Below are 10069 nucleotides of genomic sequence, written 5' to 3' on the forward strand. Positions count from 1 at the left end.
ATCTTAGTTTTTTCGTCCCACTTTGTCGGAGTGCTATATACCATATATACATATAGTACCATCAAAGGAGTCCAGTCAAGTCACAATGGAGGCAGTTTGTTTATTTTCGTGCTCCGTTAAAATTTTGTTTTAAAACGTGAATATTAGGTTATGGCAGGCAGTAAATGAGTAATTATTGTTTATTAAGTGTAGGAGTAAAGGTTCATATGTGGAGTTGTGTGATGTAGGAAAAAAATTTGGATATTGTTGATGCCACGCGTGCTATATCGGTGCAGTCGTGATCAACGGGCGATGGTTATCATCTTACGCTATCAATGACTGAAAATTTTCAGTGATGATCGGTGTAAATTTTTCATCAGATTTGTCGGCGGGAATGTCAGCTTCAAAACGGTATGAAGATCGTTCAAACATTCCAATTAGTTCGAAGTGGATGGTATGATTACAAACTCCGGATATAAACTTCAATGGTTTTCAAGCGGTTTTCTAAACTACATTTAAAGACCAAGTGGACATGATAGGGGTGAGTGATTTTCGAAACTTGATAGCAGAGATTATCAACCAGAACATTTGCAATAATTCAACCTGTTAATCGTTGCTGTAACTCTTATAATTGGTGAGATATGATTTTTTAAAAGGAATCCAGCGTTGTGTATATGACTCACCATTTTCGAACCAGGTGACAAGTTTTATTATACATGTAAATGGTTGTTGGACTTTTCACTGCATTTAGCCATGTTTGGTATTTGAAGTCCTGAATTGTTTCTTTTACTGACTTTCTTTTGCCATGGTAAAAGTTTTTTGACAAACATTATACTATAATTTTTTGCGAACGAATTTCATTGGTGACCATTCAGTCGGGTCACACGTTTCTCATGTATTGGTGTTCTTCATAATTTGTAGTGGCGTTAATAGTTTCGTACTGAATTTACATTTCTGAACATTTTAATATAATTTTTTGTGAACGAATTTCATTAGGTGGCCATTCAGTCGGGTCGCATACATGTTTTTCATGAGTGGTTATTCTTTATAATTGGTAATGGTGTTAATAGTTTTGTGCTGAGTTTACATTTTTGAACATTTTTCATAATATTTGTGAACGAATTTCATTAGGTGACCATTCAGTCGGGTCGCATACATGTTTCTCATGTGTTGGCGTTCTTTTTATTGGTAGTGGTGTTAATAATTTTGTACTGAATTTACATTGTGAGAACATTTAATATAGTTTTTGTGAACGGATTTGATTTGGTGACCATTCAGTCAGGTCACGCATAAATTTCTCGTGTTAATATTCTTCATAATTGGTAGTGGCGTTAATAGTTTTGTACAGACTATGGATAAGTCAAATAAGACACCTATAGGGACCCCAGATTTTGATTCAAACATGGACAAAAAAGAAATCCTTGTGGGAACTTCAAATCAACCAGACTGCACAGATCACCCATTCCATACGGACACAAACACGACAAGTCCAATACTAGATCTTGAGAGAAGCGAGCACAATGAACCGGATAAAAAGAAAAAAGAACAGAGAGATAATCGAATCAACAAGAAAACCTCCAAAATTCACAAAGTCTTTAAAAATTTGGCCAGGTCTTTCAATGAAACCTTCAATATTAGCTCCCGTTTAGCAACATCGGAAAACTCAGATGTCTCAATCTCGTCGTCAAACTCATCGATTGGCTCCCTCTCATCTTCGTCGTCAACGTCAGACGTAGTCTACAAACTGAATTCCTGCTACCCACAAACATCAATTTCAAATAAAGCAGAGCAGATAAAACGGAAACATAAAATTGGTATTTTCAACATACAGAAAACATCTTCATTTGTGCATAATGAACAACCAGAAAAGCAAGACTCGCTCAAGTTCAGCATAGAAGATTCAGAATGTCAGAGGAAAGTCTTTCGAGCAACTGATGCCTATAATGGACCGATTACATTTGCAAGTCAAGAAGCAGTGAAAATCCCATTGACAGAAAAGACACAAAACATAGATCTTGAAACAATGGAAACGAAAACTGAACCCTCAATGGTATTGAATAATAACACTCTACATGACCTACAGATTTTCTCTGTAGAAGAAAGGACGAGCAATTCCGGGGAACAGGAACAGGGCAGTGAATCAAAGACACTCCTCTCTGTTGATGATCTCAATTACAATGATTCCCAAAGTCAGTTGGGTCTGTCAAACACACCACTTTCTTGCGGGCGCAAACTGCTTGGTAAACTAAATACTGATATATCTTGTGACCCTGAATCTCACTCGAAAGGAACTTCTCTCTCATTAAATACATCGACGGTCCAACAACCAAATCACTTTAGTTCGAAAATAATCGACTCATCAATTGAATCATGGGATGAAGGCAGTTATTTGGATTCTCTACCAGAGGGAAGTGATTGCACCGGGAACGACAAGGAACTTCAGACAACGCTTGACTATTTAGACTTCAAGAAAGAGAAACTTGATAAAAGCCATTTTTTCTTACAAGAAAAGTCAGCAGAAGTACAGAATCTCTCTTCGCATAAAAATTCCAAAAGTTATAAGAGTGGAAAAAAAAAGAAAAGTTCTGGTAAACAAAACGTCAAGTCTCAAGTTAAGAAAAGAAGTGAGGAGCACAATACTGACAATATGAACATTTCCCAAGAAACAGAAAGTTTAAAAACCTCCAAGAAAAAAAAAGAGAACCTTGAGATAAGGGTCAAAAAACAAACTCAATGTGAAGACAAAATTTGCTGTCGGAACAAGAATACAAAAAACACTTCTCGTCGGTTAGAAACACCCAAATCAGCTGAAAAACCTGTCAGACGAAGTTCATCAAGACTTAAGGAAAAAGACAAGAACCTTGCCATATCTAGGGGTCAAGGAGGTTCTGGGGATCTCCTCAAGCCCAGTTTGATAACAGAAATGCAATCCAGTGATAATTTGAGTACAAATAATTCTGTAACCTTACCTTCTCAACAAGCTTCATCTCAAGTCATACCCAAACTCAACGGTCATCAAGTATATGCACAAAAAACGATGGGTGCCAATACTTCAATCTCAACTGATTTTTCAGCGCATAAAACACTCCAACCAAATGTACAAGTACTCCTGGAGGAGCTTCGGGAAATTTTGAACTCCTATACAAGTGATAATGGCAGAGGAAATGTAGGGTTCTACATTCCCGCTAAACAACGCAAAAGAAGCAATAAAATAATTGATGCAATCAATATCTGGGCAGACAACATCCCCAAATCTACTAGGGACAACTTCTGCCAAACAGAAATATCTTCTCCTCAGGAACTAACACTCACTTCGACTACACAACATTCTTTTACTCAGTCACATCAAGACCGTCTCTCAGCTCAACCACAGATCGAAACAATTCTCCAACAGCAGATTAGCAAAATGGGTGAGATGTGCAACAGAGCACCACAACAACCTCCGAAACCACAAAGAGATATCGCTAAAAAAACTCACAGAGAGGCTGGAGTCAACACCAACATTCCAGAAGTATCGCATGATCTGCGACAATCAGAGAAGGTTATATTTTCTCCATCTGCAATCACATCAATTAACACTGCAACTAGTATTAAAGCTGTCAACACCTGCATCTCTGGAGTTGAAACTCGCACAAGACTTGAACAGTGGTTAAGCAACAATTACAACCCCCCTGCAGCGTCACTGGAAAAAACCAACTCTATGATAGATTCTATTGTGGAATGGATTGAAGAGACTGTAAAACAAGAACTCAGTGGTTTGACACAAACAGACTCCCCATCACTACAAGGACAACGCCTTGAAAAACAACATGGAACTGCGAGAAAATCGGCAGAGGAGAATTTGCCCGTTGTGACTAATTCTGAAAAAATCACACAGATATCAATTCCCATATCTTCCCCTCCTCAACAAAAGGACTCTATAATATCAAATCATGTAGATGAATTAAATGACAGTTCATCTTCCTATATCATAGTTGACGAGCTCTCTTCCAATACAGAAAATCCTTTCCAAGAAGTCAGCTACAGGAAGAAGCAGCAGAGGAAAAACAAGAATTGGCAAATCTATTCAGTGCTGTTATACAAGAACAGATTGGCTCAATCACATCGAACTAACAGTAACAACCAAATTATTATCAAAAAATTTGAGAAAAAAATTCACAACATCAGACACATTAGAAATGGTACGGCAGTTGATTGTTACACTAAAGAAGACTGTAAAAACATCCAAAGATTTATACTCAACAACCGAAGCCTCCGGCAGTACATATATGTTGTGTGCCCAGGGGCCGATGCTTTTAAACAGCACCGACTTCAACCGCAAACATATGAAGGGGTTAAAACTTCAAATAACAAGAACTTTGGACGTACTTTCAATAACAAAAGAACAGCAATGTATCAGAAAAATTCAAACCTCTTGGGTGATATTGTCTATGAATCCGAGGAACAGAGCTATAAGGGAGAGGCCTCTTCGACATTCAGATTTGGATCCGGCTTGGTCTTCTACAATCGTTGCCATCTTAAGAATCATAGTGAAATTCGAAGCAGCCATACTACATATGCAGGAATCTCTTGTGCTAACCAGAAAAATCTAACCACAAGAGCTTGTAATACCGTGTATAAGGATGCTGATAACAATGAATCTAAACTGACATTCAACGCTATTGACCAAAAGGAGATTAAACAAGTAATGAATGACTTAGAAGAACAGTTAAAATATAGCAATCTACAGGAGTTCATTGCTAGTATAGATGAACATAAAGGTCAAATTACTTTGATATGTACAGACTCGTCGGCTGCAAAGGTCATAAGTTCGGCAGTCGCGAACAATTTCAAGTTGAAGTTACACTTGAAAAATTGATAACAAGACAACATATCGTTTTCCTACTCATATAAGTAAGGTATAATAGATAACTATTTTAATATTTCATTTTTGATATACAATGCCTCAAGATAACCTTAAGGATGCAATAGCCAACTCCCGGATAACATGTCAAAATAACAGACGGGAAAAGCACCCAAGATTAAGTCGAAAAGAGCAAATTCAATGTTATTCAACGACACCATCTTCAATGGGCAATCTCAAAATACTACAAATAAATGTAGATCGAACTAGAGCGGCAATAAACTTGCTCATAGAGACAGCAATCAAGGACAAGATTGACATAATTGCTTTACAGGAGCCAGGAATAAGAGGGAAGCCACTGCTTGGATTTCCGAAAAGATGGAAAAGATGGATGTCCAGAGATGGAAAGGCGGCAATCCTGGTACTCAATCCAGACATTCACCCTATGACATATCATACGAGCAACAACATCACATCGATTAGAATCTCACAGCCTCAACATGATCTAATATTAGCTAGTGCGTACTCTTCACCGAAAGATTGTGTTGAGAATGTTCTCAAAGAAATGGACCAACTATTGAAACTGGCCACACAATCGAACCTATTGTTGTGCGGCGACCTCAATAGTCATCACCCGCTGTGGGGAGACCATAGAACAGATACTAGAGGAAATAAGCTCATTGATTATTCTAATAGGAACAATTTATATTTCCTCAACCATAGTAATTCTCCTCCCACCTTCGAGACGGATTATGGGAAAGGATGGCCGGATGTGACTATTACGAACTCGCATGCAACACTTCTGAATACATCTTGGAAAGTGGACGAGAAAGTGACGCTCAGCGGACATAAATACATTTATATACAAACAAATGCGACTATTTGCCAAAAGCCACAACGACGATATAAAATAACAGTGAGGAAGCTAAAGGTTTTTCAACTTGAAAACAAGAAGCGTAATTAAAACAATACAATACAATTTAAGGAAATGTCAAGACAAGACAACCCTCCAACGAATATGCCAGGAACTAATGGCATATATTACTAACATGTGTGAGCAGACATTTCCAAAAGTAAAACCTTCACCAATTCAAAACCTCGCATGGTGGAATGATGAACTAACGTCAGAAAGGAAACGTCTGAGAGCACTAAAGAGGAGGTGTGAAAGAGAAAAGGATCCGGACAATCAAATAAGGTTAAAGCAATTATATCGAAAAGAAATTGCATTATACAAAAAGAAAGTCAACAGTGCAAAAAAAGAAGGCTGGATGAAGTTTTGTGAAAAAGCGACGGAGCCTTTTGGGAAAGCGTACAAGACTGTCACAAATACAAGTTCATTTCCTCCACAAACATTCCTCGTAAATCCTGATCATCCAACAACATCTTTGCAAGCTGCCCAAAACATTTTAGAAGAAATTTTCCCCCAAAATAATGGGGGAAACGAAAATACTGTATGGCAGTCAAGAAATACACAGAATACTGATACTAGAAAAGATCCACCTTTCTCAATTCAAGAAATTAATAGATCAATTGATAAACTAAATGTGAAAAAAGCTCCCGGTCCTGATGGAATAACAAACGCATTGATTAAAAGTATACATGCTTTCCACAAATTCTTTTTCCTGACTCTATTCAATAAATGCCTCAGCTTCAATATTTTCTCTACAGCATTCAAGAAAGGGCAACTGATACTATTTCTAAAACCAGGAAAAGATCCGAACAATATCAACTCATACCGTCCAATAGTTCTTCTAAACACAGTGGGCAAAATTCTCGAAAAGTTGCTGACACAAAGGATCAACTACTACATCGAGAAAACGAAGTGGATCAGCGATAAACAACATGGATTTAGAAGAGGATTCTCGACTGAGACAGCACTCTCAAAGATTCATGACAGCATACAAACATTTAAGAGCCAAAAACAAGATGTTGCCCTAATATCAGTAGATATTAAGGGAGCCTTCAATAACATTTCACATAAAACAATAGTAAAACAACTTCTCAACATCTCAATGCCGGACAATGTGAGAAGAACAATGATTGATGCAATCAGAGAAAGACATATATCCCTTTTTACAGATGAGGGCGAGGCCACTATAGTTCAAACGAAAGGGTGCCCTCAAGGTTCCTGTAGTGGGCCGATGCTGTGGAACCTTGTCATAAATGACTTACTCACAAAAAACTGGCCTGAAAATATAAAAATTCAAGTGTATGCGGATGATATTGCTATGGTAATTGGTGATTCTACAATCCGCAAGGTCACTGAGCACGCAAAAGCAGCAATGGTATTATTGGATACTTGGCTCACGAAAAATAATTTAGAGATCGAATTCTCCAAATCAAATTACTTGTGGATTTCTCACAAAAAGGGAAGACCAACCATTAGACTGCGAAACAATCCAATAAGACACAATATGAACATCAGATATTTAGGAATAATGTTTGATAGAAACCTGACATGGTTCAAACATGTGAATTATCTGATCACGAAAACACAGAAATGCTTACAAAATTTTAAAAGAATGGCTGGTCCTGCATGGGGCATTAATACAAGAATTAGAAATACGCTTTATAAAGTTGTCGCCATCCGCATTATAGCATATGGTGCCATCGCATGGTTCGGTGATCCCAAACAACAGTTAAGAACAAAAGTAGACTCTCTTCAAAGAAAATTCCTGCTATTCATCACTGGAGCCTTTTCCACAACACCAAACAGTGCTTTACAAGTATTAACTAACAATCCCCCACTACATGTACTTTTGGACAACGAAGTACAGAAAGCAAATTTAAGGCTAAAGCGTGAGATTAAAATAAACAATGTAACATATCTTCCTACAGATGTAGAGCATAAACATCCACCATGGACGTATCACCCGGTGAAAGATATTTTGCCGACACAGGTCTTGACCACAGATGCAGAAGAATCAAATCGAATTATTTTCACAGATGGTTCAAAGACCGTGGACGGTGTAGGGGCCGCCTACGTCAGTATATACATGGGTGAAGTAACGGACAAATGGAACTGCCGATTGCTCAATAACAACACTGTATTCCAAGCAGAGTTATACGCAATCTGGATGGCGGTCAATTATGCAAAACATTTTGCAGAGAAATCAACTATAAACACAGACAGCATGTCATGTATACAGGCAATACGAGACGTAGAATCCCCTCATAGCCTAGTGCATGACATTAGAAAAATACTGATGGACAACAGGAAGATTACAATACGGTGGGTAAAAGCTCATGTAGGCATTGAAGGGAATGAAATGGCGGATAAATTCGCGAAAGAGGCTACAAAACATCAACTTGAAAACCACCTAATGAAATTGCCGGCATCCTATATTAAAAATCTGCTCTCGAAAGAAGCGTCAGAGAAATGGCAACACCATTGGCAAATATGCACAACTGGAAGAAAGGTCTTCGACGTTATACCAAAAGTGGGTAAAATGAAAGAAGTCATGCCGAGAGAAATAATAATGTTCCTCACAGAACACGGTCCATTCGGTGAATACATGCAAAGGTTCAAAATCAGCCAGACCAGCACGTGTAGATGCGGCCATCCGGGAAGCGTGATACACTATGTGACACAGTGTGAGTACACAAAGGGATACCATTTAGAGGCGCCGCCGAACGGACGAGAGATCTTGTGGAAACGGAAAATTATTTTGCAAAGATCTGCAACGAGAAAACTACAACAAGTCTTGGGCTATTTGATGAATAATAAAGAAACTATTTTGATAATAACTGAAAGCAGGGAACAATCCACTAATGATTCGGAAGTAGAATCTGAAACAGATGCAGATTCAACATAGAGGGACGCACTTATATACGCTGCTAAACTATAATATTTTAGTAATACACCCTGTATAAATTATGAATGTTTTTGTATATACAATTTCATAGTATGATGGTGGTTTAGTAATTGAATATTTGTATGAGCTCATTATGGCATTTTTTTCCAATATATGTGTCGTGCATAGTAATGTTTATGTGTATCAACAATTATATAAAAATGGAAATTTATATTATGTAAATAGTGTATATTATATAAATATGTTATGTAAATATATGTATGGGAAATTCAAATGTGATCGCTGCCACCCAGCACTGTGAACGGGGGCTATGCTTGATTGTTCCCGCCACACTTTCATAGTATGATAGTAATTTTGTAACCTTGAATATATATTTGTATGAGCTCAGGGTGATATTTGTACCCAATACTACCTTCATAGTAATGTTTGTGTGCATTCCCAATAGTATAAAAAAGGGAAATTTTTGTAAAGTAAATAATGTATACATGTAATTCAAATGTGAATGCCCAGCACTGTCAACGGAGGCTCTGTTTGATTGTTCCCGTCGCAGTGTGGGCTATGTGTGTATATATTGCATGTTCTGTAAGGGGAAGAGCGAGCAGAACACACTGTTCAGCGCTGTGGACGGAGGCTTTGTGTCTTCGTTTCCCGTCACAGTCGAGGCGCTGTATATATGTAATTTGTATGCATTGTGTATTTAGACCATTCTCAAATCTCTCCCACTTCAACATGCCAGCTTCTTTTTCTTCTTTCTTGTCCACAAGTCTTTTCCACCCTTCTTTTGAAATCCCAGGCTGCGGTCTCCGGCCCTTATGTGCCACTGGGCGCACGTGCAATTTTTCTCCCTAGTCATTGGATTCAGCTATACATTTTAGTCAAATGGCTTGTACGTTGCATCGAGTTGATGGCTGTCTTCATGGGGAGAACGACGCGAGTAATTCGAAACTCGAGCACGGGGCAAGGGGAGCCACCACTATACATCTTTGCTTCTTTTCCGACACAACTCTGCCTCTTTTGAGGTAACGGAAGTAAGGTGCTTTGCATCAGTCCGGGGCTGTGAGCGGTTCTATCTATCTATCTATAGTACCATCAAATGCAGTTTGGAATTGAGTGGGTGTGATTTTCGAAACCAATCATGGCTAATTAGCTCTGAATTCCAGGTACTCTGACTACTTTTGTTTACTCCTTTTGTTACGGAATAGCAGAAAATTTGTCGTTATGAACCCACAACCTTTTCGTTATATTTTGTCGGCAGAACATCCAACTTTTCATCGGTGATAAAGTTTTTACTCTAGAACAACCCGCCGGCTAATCAGAGTAATTTTTGTGACTTGTTAGAAGCGAAACTATTTCCTGCCGATCCCCATTCAACTTAACATTGCAATTTTTTTGTTCAATAACTTTTCTATTAATTTATTTGCACTATGATCGA

The sequence above is a fragment of the Pholcus phalangioides genome, unplaced genomic scaffold (assembly GCF_987345545.1).
Source record: "Pholcus phalangioides strain wild (caught in Gottingen) unplaced genomic scaffold, Ppha-v1.0 ptg000024l_1, whole genome shotgun sequence".
NCBI classification, from domain to species: domain Eukaryota; kingdom Metazoa; phylum Arthropoda; class Arachnida; order Araneae; family Pholcidae; genus Pholcus; species Pholcus phalangioides.